Genomic DNA, 16893 nt, shown 5'->3' on the forward strand with positions numbered 1-16893 from the left:
GCCCCCACTCCACCCCTTCCCACCCCCTCCCCTGAGCCTGCCATGCCCTCGCTCCTCTCCCCCCCCCCACCCCAGCCTCCTGCACAACAAGAAACAGCTGATCGGGAGGTGTTTAATGACTCTGGAGATTTGGAATAAAATACATACAGGTGCTGGGAGGGGGGGGTGGAACTGATGGGGGGCTGCTGACATATTACTGTGGCTCTTTGGCAATGTACATTGGTAAATTCTGGCTCCTTCTCAGGCTCAGGTTGGCCACCCCTGCTCCAACCCATCAGCCCATAGCCTTGAATCTTTCCAGAGAAAAACATCCCTGCACTTGCATGACAAATACATTAGTGATGGTATTTTTTTAAAACAAACAATAACAACAAACAGGGCACTTGGTGCCATGTAGCAATGTTTTCATTTGGCATTAAAAATGCATTGAATGAGTCTAGTTTAAGATCTTTATTTTTAAACTTTGGGGGGAAAAATAAAAGACAGAAGAAGAGGGTGGGGGCAGAAATCTGTACCACGCTCTGGATTATCAGTAGGCTCAACAGGATTTTTAACTTATTTCAGTTTCTATGAGTATTGTTGGAAAGGCCTAGCTTGTGTTTGTGTGAGTGCGTATAGATCACTGCCCTTTCATGGCCAGAGCTGCTCTTGACAGAGGAGTTTCTGGGATAAATTCATCAATGTTTGTGAGACAGTTGGATCCTACAGTGATCGATGCCTTAAGAAAGCCTATAAATTATTTAAATCAAGAAAACGGGGTCTCATAAGCCCTGCTAAGTTACTGCTCATAGCTAAGGAAGTTCCTTCATCAGCTAAAGTGGCCTGTACTCTTGAAGCGGGAGCTCTGTCTCTGACTCTCAAGTGGCAATGGGTTAGAGCAGGGGTGGGCAAACTTTTTGGCCCGAGGGCCATATCTGGTTATGGAAATTGTATGGCGGGCCATGAATGCTCACGAAATTGGACATTGGGGTGCGGGAGGCGGTGAGGGCTCCAGCTGGGGGTGGGGGCTCTGGGGTGGGGCCAGAAATGAGGAGTTCAGGGTGCAGGAGGGGGGTCTGGTCTGGGGCAAAGGGTTGGGGGAGGGGCTCCAGCTGGGAGTGCAGGCTCCGGGCTGGGGATGAGGGATTTGGGGTACAGGAGGGTGCTCTGGGCTGGGACCGAGGGGTTTAGAGGGCAGCCGGGGGATCAGGGCTGGGGGTTGGGGTACAGGAGGGGGTCAGGGGTGCAGGCTCCAGGGGGCTCTTACCTCAAGCAGCTCCCGGAAACAGCAGCATGTCCCCCTTCCGGCACCTATGCGGAGTGTGGCCAGGCGGCTCTGCGTGCTGCCCTGTCCATAGGCGCCGTCCCTCAGCTCCCATTGGCTGCAGTTCTGGGCCAATGGGAGCTGCAGTGGCAGTGCTTGGGGCGGGGGCAACATGTGGAGCCTCTGGCTTCCTCTATGCATAGGAGCTGGAGGGGGGACATGCTGCTGCTTCCAGGAGCTGTGCGGAGCCACGGCACCATGGAGCAGGGCAAGCCCTGGACCCCGCTCCCCAGCGGCAGCTTGAGGGCCGGATTAAAATGTCTGAAGGGCCGGATGTGGCCCCGGGGCCATAGTTTGCCCATCCCTCGGTTAGAGCACAGTGACAGGTGTAATTGGGCAGCAATGGATTTGTTATCGGTTCAGCATCGATTTTTTAATCAATTGTTTTCCAAAATAAAATCTTTTAAACAGACATCCCCCAGCTTCTATTTCTATTGCCATGTAGCTGAACAAGCAGGCTTCTGCTTCTGTGCTGCCAGAGAAATTCAGTGGCCTGAGAACTCCTGCTTCTAGGTACCATTGTACAACCACTAACAGCAAAGGGCCAGATCCCCCAAGGACTTTTTATGTTTTTGTCTAAAAAATATTTTGAATGTCTCTAAATGTTCATTAGCATTGATGGCCATTTTGTTTTCCTCTGTCCGTTTTTGGGTTCAGTGTGAAACTGACAAATGCTGATGTTTACTGATTGAACTGAATCCAGCCAAGCCTAAGTACAAACGAATGTTCATCGTATGATACGACTTTCTTATAGATTAAAGCCATACTTTGTAATTTAGGTTTCTCTCTTTTGTTTAATGTTATTCCATGTGATTGTTTGTATATTACTCTCTGCATGGTAAAGATGAAATGATTGCCTGTATTGAAACGAAAATATTTATATTCTCTCTGATATAATTATATCAACTATGAAGATTATTTAATCTGATTGTATTATTGTAATAAATTTACAATATAAACTGGATGTGTCTTTTATTGCCTATTAGGTCAGGAATATCTGGCAGTAGCTGTTCCTATTGTTTTAGCTACTTTGGGTCTTTGATTATCTTATGCTGAATATTAGATCCCCTTGAATGTGATCTGAGGAACAAAGTCATTTCTACATGGCCTTGTAACATCTGGATATGCCATGAGATGATGATCCTATGTGATGTCATGTAACCCCCCCATCACAGTATCACCACCAGCTGAAGATGGGTCAGCACAAAACGAATGCAGAGGGAAGGTAAGTGGATGACTCAGGGGATTGGCAATGGGATGTGAAGTCTTTCACCTTTAGGTCACTGTTTTGAGTTCAGCTCAGCTTGGTTATGACAGTTGTTTCCATCTGATGGGAGTATAACGACGCAGACAGGCTGCTTTCCCAATCTGCTATGTGCATGCAGTCCACAAACGTATCCCCTTCCAGGGATTTGGCTTCACTACAAAGCAACCGACAATAAATTCAGCTCACATCTCCTCCATAGGCTTGGCTGCTCCTGGAGTTCCTCCTTCAGGACTGCTCAGCCCCCAGCCCATGTCTTCTCTCCCCAAAGAGTCACTCCCATCTTCCTTCTATACCAGGGAAGTAACCAGTATGAGTCAGCAAAATCCACTTAACCCTTTCCCAGCAGGATCAGGACCTGCTTACTGGAGTGTTTTAGGCAAACAGTGTCTGACTTCTACAGGATTGCAAACTGTCAGTTTCTGGTTGCCCCAGGTGGCCTCACAAAAACTTGTGGTCCCTGGTTCCCTGAGTAGGGGGAAGCCAAAATGTAAAGGGGAATTTCAGCTTTTTATTTTTAAATTAAGTTCCTGGTCCTATTCCCTCTGAAACCAAAAATGGTCCCCAGGATGGAAAGGAACAAGGACCAGAGCTGTACTTCTATGAAGATCCCCGGCACACACAATATTACATTTGAGGTACATCTCAAATAATCAGGTCCTCAGCTGGCCCTGTGCATAGTGAGTGTGACAGGAACTGTTTATGTGTAGGGGAGAGGTGGGCAAAATTTTTCCTTTACTGGCCCCAAAAGGCTAGGATCAGCTCTCCAGGCATGACAGGAGCCGTTGTAGAGGAAGATGTAGTCTTGCATGATAGTACTCTGAGAACGGGAATGCAAAAGATGCTACGACATGGGCTGCAGTGATATAGAAGTTGATTCACTCTCTAAGGTGAATTGTATGCAAGGTCTTAGAACAAATTTTGAAAATAGTTAAAGACATAGAGGTAAAAAAGGCAATTGGGATAAAAAACATGTTTTTACAAAAAGGAGATCGCTGAGAAGATAACTGATTTTCTAGACAAAGGAAATGCATTAGATGTAATCTACCTGGATTTCAGTAAGGCATTTGATCCAATTCCACCGGAGAAATGATTAGTAAAATTGGAGACGATGGGGATTAGTACAAGAATCGAAAGGTGGGTAAGGAGTCGGGTAAAAGGAGACTACAACTGGTCATAGTGAAAGGTGAACTGTCAGGCTGGAGGAGGTTACTAGTTGAGTTCCTCAGGAATCATTCTTGGAACCAATCTTATTTAACATTTTCATTAATGACCTTGGCACAAAAAGTGGGAATGAGCTAGTAAAATTTGTGGAGGACACAAAATTGGGATGTATTGCCAATACAGAGAGGACTGGAATGTCATACAAGAAAATTTGGATGACTTTGAAAATTGGAGTAATAGGAATGAGATGAAATGTAGTGGTATAAAGTGCAAGGTCATGCACTTAGGGACTAACAGCTAGAATTTTTGTTATAAACTGGGGACGTATCAGTTGGAAGCAACAGAAGAGGAGAAAGACAGGGATGACTATGTGCTGTCAATATGATGCAGCTGTAAAAAAGGCTAATGCAATTCTAGGCTGCATCAGGCGAGGTATTTCCAGTAGAGTTAGGGAAGTGTTAGTACTGCTATACAAGGCACTGATGAGACCACATCTGGAATACTGTGTGCAGTTTTGGTCTCCCATGTTTAAGAAAGATGAAATCAAACTGGAACAGGTGCAGAGAAGAGTTACTAGGATGACCAGAGACCTGGAGAAGCTACCTTACAAGAATAGACTTAAGGAGCTTGGCTTGTGTAACCTAACCAAATGAAGGCCGAGGGGAGATCCAATTGCTCTCTATTAATAAATCAGAGGGATAAACACCAGGGAGGGAGAGCAGTTATTTAAGTTAAGGGCAATATTGGCACAAGAACAAATGAGTATAAACTGGCCATCAATAAGTTTAGGCTTGAAATTAGATGAAGGTTTCTAACCATCAAAGTAGAGCCCTGCAGTGGGACTGGGATCCCGTAGGATTGGCTGTCATATTAATGGGAGCGGGTAAAATGTTTTGTTATGGATGGGATTGGGTGGGCAAAAAAATCAGACTATGATATTTTGTGGGAAAACATTAAATCTCTCATCAGTTGGTCATAAATAGAATTTCAGCAGTGTAAAGCAAGTTTTTCTTTTTTATTAAATAAAGGTTTTAAAACTGAAATTTAAGCGAGAGATTGAAAGAGATTAATGTCTATTATAAGAGGAGTTAAAGTGTTTTTTTACATGGTTAAAGCAAGATTTGTTTTATTCTTTTAGTGGTAAAAATTGTGTCTGAATTCCATTTATATATATAACATATTAACCAATTGTGGTGGGTTGGGTTTTTTTGGTAGCACGGGGGAATCGGTCTCTCTTGTGGGATTTGCAGAATCTAAGTTTTTTGCGGCTGGGAGTGGGATAAATATAAAAGAAACAATGCAGGAGCAGGTGGGAGTAGATATTGGAGGCAGGATGGGAGTGGGATTAAAAAAATAGTCCCATGTAGGGCTTTACATCAGATAAGTGAAGTTTTGGAACATCTTTCCAAGGGGAGTAGTGGGGGACAAAAATCCTAACTTGTTTTAAGACTGAGCTTGCTAAATTCACGGAGGAGATGGTATGATGCAATTGCCTACAATGGCATATGGCCCATCCGCAACGGCTATTAGCAAATATCTCCAATAGCACTAGACGGGGAGGGCTATGAATTACTAGAGAGAATTCTTTCCCAGGTGTCTAGCTCAGGAGTGGGCAAACTTTTTTTTGGCCCGAGGGCCACATCAGGGTTCAAAATTGTATGGAGGGCCGGGTAGGGAAGGCTGTGCCTCCCCAAATAGCCTGGCCCCTGCCCCTATCCACCCCCTCCCACTTCCCGCCCCCTGACTGCCCCCCTCAGAATCCCCGACCATCCAACCCCCCCTGCTCCTTGTCCCCTGACTGCCCCCTCTAGTGACCCCCCTCACCCTAACTGCCCCCCCAGGACTCTGTCCCCTGACAGGTCCCCCAGGACTCCCATGCCCTATCCAACTGCTCCCTGTCCCCTGACCGCCCCGACCCATACGTACACCCCTGCGGTGTGACTGCCAACGGCAAATGGCAGGGTGGGGGGCAGTCAGGGAACAGGGGGCATTGGATGGGGCGGAGACTCAAGGGGAGGGCGGTCAGAGGAGGGGGAGCGGGGGAAGTGCTGGGGCTCGTCTCCCTGGCCGGGAGCTCGGGCGCGCCAGACAGGACGGTCTTGTGGGCTGGATGTGGCCCGCAGGCCGTAGTTTGCCCACCCCGGTAGAGATCAACCTCCCTGAGCCACCCGCTGCAGCCCTGGCTTCAGCTGCGTGTGTAAGCGTGGCCCATAGCAGGCCGCCTGTGCTCACAGGGAGTGTGCTGTGCTGGCCCCAGCCTGCACAGGTCACTGGCCAGTAGGAATAGATTTGCGGCAGACATTCCATAGCAAGTGCCAGCAGGTCACTGTTTCTCAAGCCCTCTTGTGCACACTCCTCCTTGGAAACCTGTTTGTTTGTGTGCAGATCTTTGTTTAGCATCTTCTGACTCGTGTTGCACTGTTTTTTCTTGTGACTGCTGTCAACTGTTGTAAGAAAACTTCTTTCTTTGTAGCAAATGGCGAGCAATTTGGTCTGCTGGTAGGATGTTCTCTCTTTTTCTGGTGCCACCTTGGATGACTTGGCTCCATGTCTAATTGGCAGCCGGTATCAAGCGGAGTGCCCCAAGTGTCGGTCCTGGGGCCGGTTTTGTTCGATATCTTCATTAATGATCTGGAGGATGGCGTGGACTGCACTCTCAGCAAGTTTGCAGATGACACTAAACTGGGAGGAGTGGTCGATACGGTGGAGGGTAGGGATAGGATACAGAGGGACCTAGACCAATTAGAGGATTGGGCCAAAAGAAACCTGATGAGGTTCAACAAGGACAAGTGCAGAGTTCTGCCCTAGGACGGAAGAATCCCATGCGCTGCTACAGACTAGGGACCGAATGGTTAGGCAGCAGTTCTGCAGAAAAGGACCTAGGGGTTACAGTGGATGAGAAGCTGGATATGAGTCAACAGTGTGCCCTTGTTGCCAAGAACGCTAACGGCATTTGGGGCTGTATAAGTAGGGGCATTGCCAGCAGATCGAGGGACGTGATCATTCCCCTCTACTGGACATTGGTGAGGCTTCATCTGGAGTACTGTGTCCAGTTTTGGGCCCCACACTACAAGGAGGATGTGGAAAAATTGGAAAGAGTCCAGCGGAGGGCAACAAAAATGATTAAGGGGCTGGAGCACATGACTTATGAGGAGAGGCTGAGGGAACTGGGATTGTTTAGTCTGCAGAAGAGAAGAATGAGGGGGGATTTGATAGCTGCTTTCAACTACCTGAAAGGGGGTTCCAAAGAGGATGGATCTAGACTGTTCTCTGTGGTAACAGATGACAGAACAAGGAGTAATGGTCTCAAGTTGCAGTGGGGGAGGTTTAGGTTGGATAGTAGGAAAAACTTTTTCACTAGGAGGTGGTGAAGCACTGGAATGGGTTACTGAGGGAGGTGGTGGAATCACCTTCCTTAGAGGTTTTTAAGGTCAGGCTTGACAAAGCCCTGGCTGGGATGATTTAGTTGGGAATTGGTCCTGCTTTGAGCAGGGGGTTGGACTAAATGACCTCCTGAGGTCCCTTCCAACCCTGATATTCTATGATTCTATGACTTGTCCAAAGTCTTTACAAGTTTGTGTGATTCAGGTTCAGTGATGTACACTTTGTATTAAGAAAAAAAGCTGATATAAAATGAGCTGGGTTGTGGAAGAGTGGTAAAAGGCCTTTCCACGAGGGCCCTTCAGAAGATTCAAGAGCTTGAAAGTCAACTAGACAAGCTTAAAAAAGAATGACAGAAAAGACAGTTTCAGCTTGAATCGCTGGAGGCAGCTTTGCAAAAGCAGAAGCAGAAGGTCATAGTCTTAATGCACCATGTAACTTTTAATACAATTTTGTTCTGCTCATATCCATTCAGAGTGCTGCTGCAAAGATTCCCCTGCCTGTCACTTTGACCATGTCACCTCTCTTGGCGCCCCTCCATTCTCTATTGCAACAAACAAGCTGCTTGTCTTCACCTCCTAGCTCCTTCATGGCCTACCCCAACCTAGGCATCCTTTTTTTCATTCACTATTGAAATGTCAACTCCCGCCTCTACTGGCCCATAACACATACATTTTGTTAAATTTTTAAACACTCACCTTTGTGTTTTCTCCCATGCTGTCAACTTGTGCTTGGGAAGAGCCCCCCATAACCATCTGCAAAGTCACCTCATCTTCTTTCAAAGTCCTCCTTACAACTCTCCTTTGCTGTGATGCCTACAAAAAACTTGACAACAGTTAAGCTGTGGTCTCAGTACGCAAGCTGCCTATCCTAGTGACCAATGGTATCTCATTGTTTCCTTGTACTCTCCCCTTTTTCCTTGTCTTGTACTTAAATTGTAAGCTCTTTGGAGTAGGGACCGTCTTTTTGTTCTATTTGTACAGCGCCTAACACAGTGGGGTACTGGTCCATGACGAGGGCTCCTAGGTGCTACGATAATAGCAAACAGTCACTTATACAATGCATCTAGAATGCTGTGCAAACGTTAATCTTATGAGGCACAGTGGAAAAAGTAATTTTAAAAAAAATACCTTTATGTAAATTGTTTTGATAAATTGATTGTACAGGGTGCTTTGTAAAACAAATTATTTCTACAAATGGACATCTGTGAACACTATATAAAAATATAATTTTTGTAAACATACCGAAATTGTCATGTTGATAATTTGCACCCAGTTTCTCATATCAGATACTCATTGGTATTTTGTGAACGATTAGCTCAACTTTTTTTGTACCCAACAACGGGCTCATTCAGAATTTACACCAACTTGTCTATATGAGCGTGGTGGTTTTAAAATATTGGAGTACGTTCTGTTGTAATGGCTTATTAAAAATTGCTGCTTTTATTTTCATAGATTCTTAGGCCAGAAGGGACCACTGTGATCATCCGTTCTGACCTTTTATATAACACAAGTCACAGAACCTCCCAGAAATAATTCCTAGAGCAGATCTTTTAGAGAAATCTTGACTTAAACATTTAAAAATATTATGTACAACAGTAAGAATCCCCCACTTATGCATCATCAGCATAGTTTGAACCCCAAACCTTCATCATTGTAGCACAGCCTGCTATCGCTTGAGCTAAAAGGACATAACTCTTAGGTACAGAGCTTCCAATTTAATCAGGGCTTTAGTCACAAAAAAGCCATAACACCTAGGTTTATAGCTGATAAGATTAATATCTGCATAACATTATTGCTGCCATCAAAAAATTGACATACCAGTAAAATGTAGACTACTCACTAACAGTTTTTGTGCTAATACTCACCCTGTGAGCGGTGATTGACACCTGTGTAAAGTAGTGAAGGAAAATGACACTAGCCCACTATCCAGGCCTTGCTGTGTATTCAGTCTTAAACTGTCACTAGCCTCTTGCTCTGGTAGTACGTTTTTGGGACCATTCTAAGTCCAATATCTCATAAACTGTCAGGGATAGGAATGTATGCCGTATACCTTGCAAAGGCTGGGGATATCAAATCTGTTTTCCAATGCTACATAATGCAACACAGATCATGAGAGAGAGGATCTTGAAATTGCATTATTCTGATTACTATCTTGCATCCCTCCTTCAGATCAGAGATGGCTGTTCCAGCTGCTATCTTGAGGAAACGCAACTTGAGCATTGATCTCTTACTCTAGTCATTCTGGAAATACTGGGTGCTAACATTGACAGATTTGAAGGGAGAGGAGCAAGATGATGATCAGAGTCATATGGCTTTTAAGTTTAGCTCTTCTGATGATGTGCAAGGGTCTGGATAGGTGCTTTTTATAGCCAATAAACTCTTCCAAGAACAGGTGTGGGGCCACTGATTAGAGAAATCGTTTTAATATTAATACCTAGGTGGAAATTAAATGACTTGTGGTGACTATGTATTTTGATTTTAAATGTTACACAGGGAAGCCTTGCGATACGGACATTGGTAGAATAGCAATATAGCTTTGCGTGTAACTAAAATGTTCAGTGCTGTCAGGGCTTTGAAATGTAGTGAATAAAAATATTCAAATACCGCTTTTTTATAAAGCAGAAATTGTTTATTTTGTAAGTGCTCTCCACGCTTCACTCTGAATAAAGATGTGTATTCCCAGGCTTGATCAAAATCTTTATATATATATATATATATATATATATATATATATATATTATAATTGACTAATCAAATTAGGTTGAAAATGGAAAAAAATGAAGGAGCAACACTAAAAAGAGAAAACCAGAGCTTGATGGAATTGTGTGATAATCTTGAGAAAACAAAGCAGAAAATTTCGCATGATCTTCAAGTAAAAGAATCACAAGTTAATTATCAAGCGGGACAACTAACTTCAAGCAAGAAACAAATTGAAAGACTAGAACAGGAACTTAAAAGGTGAGACCAAACTGTTCTGCTTTAACTGAAGTGTGGCTGTTATCCCATTTAAGTATTATTTTGCTTAGACATGTAAATGACTGTCAAATTACTGTCTTTGTCCACTTTATCTTACTTTAACTGTACTCCATATTTAAATAGAAGTTTGAGTTTGTGGCCAAAATTTTCAAACCTGGGTGCCTAAAACAAGTTTCCTGAGTCCCACGTTGTTATACTTATAAGAAGCACAAGAGATCTTTATAGGGAAGAAGGCAGCACGCCGCATTTATTGAGAATACAACAGTTAGCATATGCTTTTCAATCTCTCTCACCAGGGCCAGCTCTGGCTTTCTGGCCGCCCCAAGCAAAAAAAACCCAAACAAATACCTGCGGCGCGGCCGGAGCCAGGGTGCAGGGGGACTCCTGCCCCGGCTAGTGGGGGCAAGGGGAGGGAGCGGGGGGGAGAGAGAGAGAAGGGGGGCGGCCAGGGCTTCAGCGGGGCGCTGCCACGCGGCCCCTCCCGCCATGCCCCCTGCGGGCTGCCCTGCCGGGCTTGCTGCAGGGTGCTCCCGTCCTCTGTGCCGCCGCCCCCTACAGGGCGGCCGGAGCGGAACAAACAAACAAACAAAAAAAGCGGCCGTGCCGCCCTAGGATTGGGCCAAATGCCGCCTCCTACAAGCTGCCGCCCCAAGCACCAGCTTGCTCGACTGGTGCCTGGAGCCAGCCCTGTCTCTCACACACACACATACCATGCACACAGTCCTGCCAGTTGATGTTTATAGTTATCAGTCCAGAGTCTGGATCAATCTAGTGGCCAGCCAGATTGGTCGCAGAGGGGAGCAGGGCTCTGTCGGTCGCGATCCAATGCTCCGGGAGTGTGGCAAGACGAACCCCCAAAGTTTTATGGCCAAGCACCCTGTTCTTATAGTCCTTTTTCTTTGTTGAAGTCTATGGATTTTGCTGTGTCAGTTTGTGACCGGGTTACTTCTTAATTGGTGTATCTTTTCATGTAAACATTCCAATACACCTCCAAGAGGGTCATCCTGTCCTGGTTCCGATTTAATCAGCTGTCTTCACCTCAGGGTTGTCAATTTGCCCTTCCTCAATCATGGATACATGTTGATGGTTCTTTGGCATCAACAAATCTCGATAAGTGTCTTCGCTCCTCCTTTCTTGACCATCTGCTTAACAATGGCCTTCCCACCTTATCTTTTCCTAATGCGTACATTCCTTACTCACACAAACAGATTGGGAATACAAACAGTAGTATTTTATATCGAGCAAAAAGGCATTGCAAATTAAACCTTGCTAAGGTTTACAATCAATAACCAAGACAATTTACATTGAGACCCAGGCCTTCAATGGTCCTCTAATCTACTTAACATAGACACAATACAGAATCCTGTCTCTAAGGCCTGGTCCACACTACCCCCCCACTTCGGACTAAGGTACGCAAATTCAGCTACGTTATTAACGTAGCTGAATTCGAAGTACCTTAGTCCGAACTTACCGCGGGTCCAGACGCTGCAGGCAGGCTCCCCCGTCGATGCCGCGTACTCCTCTCGCTGAGCTGGAGTACCGGCGTCGACGGCGAGCACTTCCGGGATCGATCCAGGATCGATTGCCTGCCGTCGGACCCGGAGGTAAGTGTAGACGTACCCTTACTAACTACATCTTAAAACAAAGAGCTAAAGAGGGCCCAATCTGTAATGCATATTGGAAAACAGAATCTCATAGTCCCAGAGGATCATTTCTTTCTGCTATTCAAAAAGGGTGGCTAGCAGGATGAAATCAAATCACACATTAATTCTTATAGTGCTATATAAAATCCTGCTCCTACAACGTTTAAGCTTCTAAATAAAGTTTTTTGATTATCTGATGTGATGCACACCTGAAACTCCCACTAAGCCCAGTGGAATTCATAGATACTCAGCACATTTGAATATTTGGCCCTTTCTTTGTTGGGCAAAAAAGCTGTGTTTCAAACCTGTTAGCTTAACAGGATTGAAAAAAATATATACTTTTTGCCTGTCAAGATAAGGCCTTTTATGTAAGGCCCTTGCTTACACTGAAATTTTGCCAAGACAACTTTCCTTTTTTTTTTTTTTTTTTTTATAGCACAGTTTGGTGTGTGTCCACATTTAATTTTCTACTCCAACAAAGCCTTCTGTTTTTTACGGCATTAATTATTTCTCTTTTCAGAGTGACAAGTCCGCTGCCAGTATAGTTGTCATGGATGCACATGTACCTGTACCAGTATAAGCAGTCCCTAGCTGCAATCCCACAATGCAACTTTCCCTTCCAGAGTTACTGTCTGGTAGCACTCTTGAAGTCCACTGTCCAGGATGCAGCGACCTGGAAGTTGTCCATACCTCACTTTTATATGCCAGCGTGTTTCTTCACAGCGACATCTGTTCCTGTTCCCTGCTACATTTTCACTGAATGTAGGTTCCTAGCACTGTCTCATGCTGCTGTCTATTCCAAGAGAGGGGTGCTCAGTTTCCTTGCACTGTGGCGGAAGGAGCATGTGCAGGCACAGCCACAGCACTCCTGATGGAACAAGAATATTTACAGCAATTTGCTGAAGACTGTGGCAAACTCAGCCTCTTCAGAGAGGGGTTTCACTGCCACACAAAGGAAAAGCAGCTGAGGCAGTGGTACCAGAAGGTGAAGAAAAGAGAAATTTTGGAGCCACCTGCATGACCTCTCTCATAGTGAGCTGGGTGCTATATTCTGGAAGGATCTTACCTCCTCCCTTTAACTCTGTAGATACTCTGTGTGTTCTGGTGAGGAGAAAGAAATCCCTCCCTGGAGCAATGGATGAGCAAGAGGTATCTGGCCCTGACCTGGAAGGGGACAACAAGGAGGGATACAGCAAGGCGGGTGACAGCCAGGGGCTATTTCATACCTAGCCATGACATGCACCAATATGTTTCCTCCTTGGGTGAAGGGAGATTATGGTAGGTGAGAATGATTATCGCATTAAATAAACTACTGAAAACGATTTTTACTGGGAAGGTTCTAACTGCATCAATAGCAGAGGCCGAGAACGGAAGCAAGTAAACACACGTCAGTTGGCACTCCATCAGTTGGTGTCTTGCGGTACTTTGAGGTACAGACAGAGCAGCCTGTTAATTTTTACACACAAAGCTTTCTGGTTTGTGGGCACAATTTCACAGAACTTTTTTTCAGTGAGTAGTATGTAAGACTTGCCCAAACATTATGTTGAAGATACGCTTTGGCCAGCCCACCGTGATATGGCACATCCCCGTGCCACTTTGCCAGGACCTCTGAGGGGGATCATTGCAGAAAACAGCATGACTGCATACCTCCATGGGCAGACTAAGGCCTCTTAAACAGCTCTTTCTTTGTCTCTTTGGGATCATCAAGGAGCATGACTTCCTGAAATAAGTGCAGTTGTCTTTATGAAATACTATCCTTTTTCTATATCAGAATGAACCCCATCCCCTCCCCAAGGCATTGGGTTAAGAAATCCTGATCTACTCTTCATGTAAGTTCTAGCACTCATTATGCCTTAGTAATTTGGAGGCAATCCACATAGTTATGCTGTACAGGGTGGGAAAATCTGAGTAGCTGCAACAGTTATGTCAGGGAAGGCTGCCTCCCTTCCTCTCCACCTAACAGTTCTGTGTTTATCACTAACCTTGATAGTGGGGCTCTCCTCAAGATTCTCCCTAACACCTCCACAGCTGTCTGGTCACTGTCAGAGCCAAGAGGAAGCGCACAGAGAAGGACATGCTCTGTGAGGTTATGCAGGTCTAAAAGTGAAATGCAAGGGCAATGAGGCAGGGGTGTGAACAGCTGCTGAAGGGGTAGAGGGAGGACAAAAATCAAAAATAAATGCTGCTGCTGCTGACCCAGCTGCTCAAATGAATTGTTGATCAATTATTGATTAAGAATCTCACTGCATTAGTTCACCCACTCCAAAGCATGGATAAATATGGGGTGTTGGCAGGGATATAGACACCTCATCCCCTTGTGTCAGTTCCTGGTGTATTCTACTCCCATGGACAACATGTCAGGGAACAAAGAACTTTGATTACACGTACAGTCATCTGTGATGCACTGACATCCAGTCTGCATGTTGTATTTGTACCTAGTCAAGTTATATAGCTAGTAAAGTCAATTATAAGTTATCTTTCTTTTTTTTTTGTATGTCTAGCATGCCGTGGTGGTAATAACGTACATACTTGAAAGTTGGTGCAACTTTATTGTGACTTTTTGGTATTGCAGTGCTAGAAAGTAATATAACCAGAAAGGCTTCCATACCTCTTAAAAAAAAAAGAAAGAAAGAAAAAAAAGTCAATGCATGTATATTACAGAAGTGCTAGCCTTTATTGAGTCTAGAAATACACCACCTGTACTATGCTGATGGTCATAGAAACTACTGTCAATTAGTCCAGTCATTTTCCATACTTCAATAACAAATTCCTTAAAAGTAATGTATATCACAAAAAACACACCTGTTCTATTAATAGTTTCATAGAAACAGGATTAGGCCATTTCCTACTGTCGAAGTAAGCTTTTAAGGCTTCCTTTACCTGAACTGTGTTAGCAATGCAACTGTTAGCTAGCCTATTTTAGATCCAGCCCGTCCACCTCACTCATCCACCCTGGCAATAGGGTCTCTCAGATAGTGCTGCATGCTGTGCATTGCATAAGAACTGAGAATGTTTTACTTGTTGATATGGAGCTTTGGCATGAGACCCCTCCACCTATCCTGTTGTCTTCCAACTCTGCCCACTTCACATTCCTTCTTCAGCTGCACAGGTGAGAGTCAAATCTTTCCTTGCTTCTGTCTAGCTTGCTAGTAGATGGTTTCTTAAGCCAGAGAATTAAGGGTAGGCAGTTTCCATAAACTATGATCGGCACAGAAATGTCATTAATTCCAGTTGGATGGAGCGGGGAGTCTGCTTTCAATATGTCAAAAAGCACAGTGTTTCTAAAGCCATGGTTGTCCTGAATTTCTCTGAACCAGCCAGTGTTTCTCAGTAACGTGTCCCTTCTGACCTACCAAGGCCTGCATAAATTTTGAAGGTACCTTTTTTTAATATGCTCAGAAGCTAGGAAGGGGGAGCACAGAATGGGGATGCTTTTTTGTCTTGCATACCTCAATGATGAGTGTCCTTACCATTGATCTTTTTTGTAACACCAAATTGATTACCCCACTAATTGATAGCAAACTGGTGTTGTAAGATTCCATAGGGCAATCACCACTTGTTTCCCCACTGTAAGGGCAGCTCTCGCCTTGCTGTTTCTGTGCTGGGGGAGTGGGGTGAGCTGAGCATGCAACTCTAGAAATGAACTTCTGCGTCTAAAAGTTCTAGAACCACTGATTGTCCCACCACTCATTAGACAGGCTCAAAACTCCCACTCCACCAAATGTGGTTGTTCCATGAATAGCCTCTGCATTTATTTTCCAGTTAGACTCAGTTGAGTCTTTGAATGCTGAGTCTTTGGGAATATAACACTAGAATGCCTATCCAGAGTGCAGCATGTTTTTGCCAATACAATTGAATGCTATGTAGACATCATGCCAGCAGAAGTGGTAGAGTGTAAAATACACTTTACCAAAATAGTTTTGACAGTGTCACCATGACAACAGAATTTTTACCACTGCAACTTTCTAGTGCAACTTTTTAGAGAGACAGGCTTGAAAGTCTTCACCTAACACTCTATATTATATTAATGAGAGTGATAAAGTTAAAGAGTTTGGAGGTTATATGACCCTTAGGGGGATTGTTGTACATATAGCAGTAGCTTCATAAAATGGACTCTTAATAAAACAATTGAATTATGAACATTTGGGGAATCTGCCTATGTACAGTTTACAAATTGTTTGATATTGGAGACCCTGTGTCAGACTGCAAACTCCATTTTGAATGTGGCTCTTTTAGCCTCTGTCTTTTCACCTCCATCTTGGACTAAAATTCCAAGTGGTGGGGGCATGGAGCTATCAGTGATAGGCTGTTAAATTTTGATGATCATTTAAATGGAGCACCCTGGGACAAAGCAAGGGCTACCATCCAGGCTAAACTAGTTTTTCAAAATCTGAATTCTAGGAGTGATGGTAACTAAGCAACAGAATCTGTGGTAAGGTACTTTCATTAGCTGATGAGGCTGATTGGGAGTCACCTGACAAAGAAGGGGGAGATAATAACAGAGGGTTTCTAACGAACCCTGGGGAGGGGGGCAAGGAGAGAAAAGACTACAGATACTCCATGATTCAGGGGAGAAACCATGTGCAGGAGGGCAGAGAGAGAGAGGAAGAATCCTGAACTAGAGGACTCTGACCTAAGTCCAAAGAATGCTCTAAGAGTGGTGAGGAAATTGAGGCAGGGAATTGTGTATAGGGTTTTATTATTTTTTTGTCCAGATCTGTATACTTATTGTGCTTGCCAACAGAGAGTGGTTTTGGGGAACGCTTGCAAAGTCTGTGTGTCTGTGTTCAACTACTACATATCATTGAAGAGGTGAACTGTGTACCCAGAGTGCCCACAATGTTGAAGCTTTGGGAAAGGGGTGTGTTTAAGTCTGCGGGGTCAGTGCTGGCCTGGGTGCTTAAGACAGCTAGGTCGTGTGGTCCTATTTCTGGGAAGTGGAACTAGGAGCCTGTGCCCTGGAAGTGTACCAGAGAAGCCAAGGGAAAAGGCAGTTGCTGCAGCCTATTCAGGCCAAGGGTAGCTTAAGAGCACAAATCAAGCATATTGGGACCCAAACACAGCAGTCTTGTGAATGTCCAGCAGAGGGAGCTTTCTCAGAGCTGTGACTGGATAATCCTTGGAATTGCTGTTCATCCATGTGTCCTTTTTGTGTATAAT

The sequence above is a fragment of the Emys orbicularis genome, chromosome 3 (genome assembly GCF_028017835.1).
Source record: "Emys orbicularis isolate rEmyOrb1 chromosome 3, rEmyOrb1.hap1, whole genome shotgun sequence".
In the NCBI taxonomy this organism is placed as follows: Eukaryota; Metazoa; Chordata; order Testudines; family Emydidae; genus Emys; species Emys orbicularis.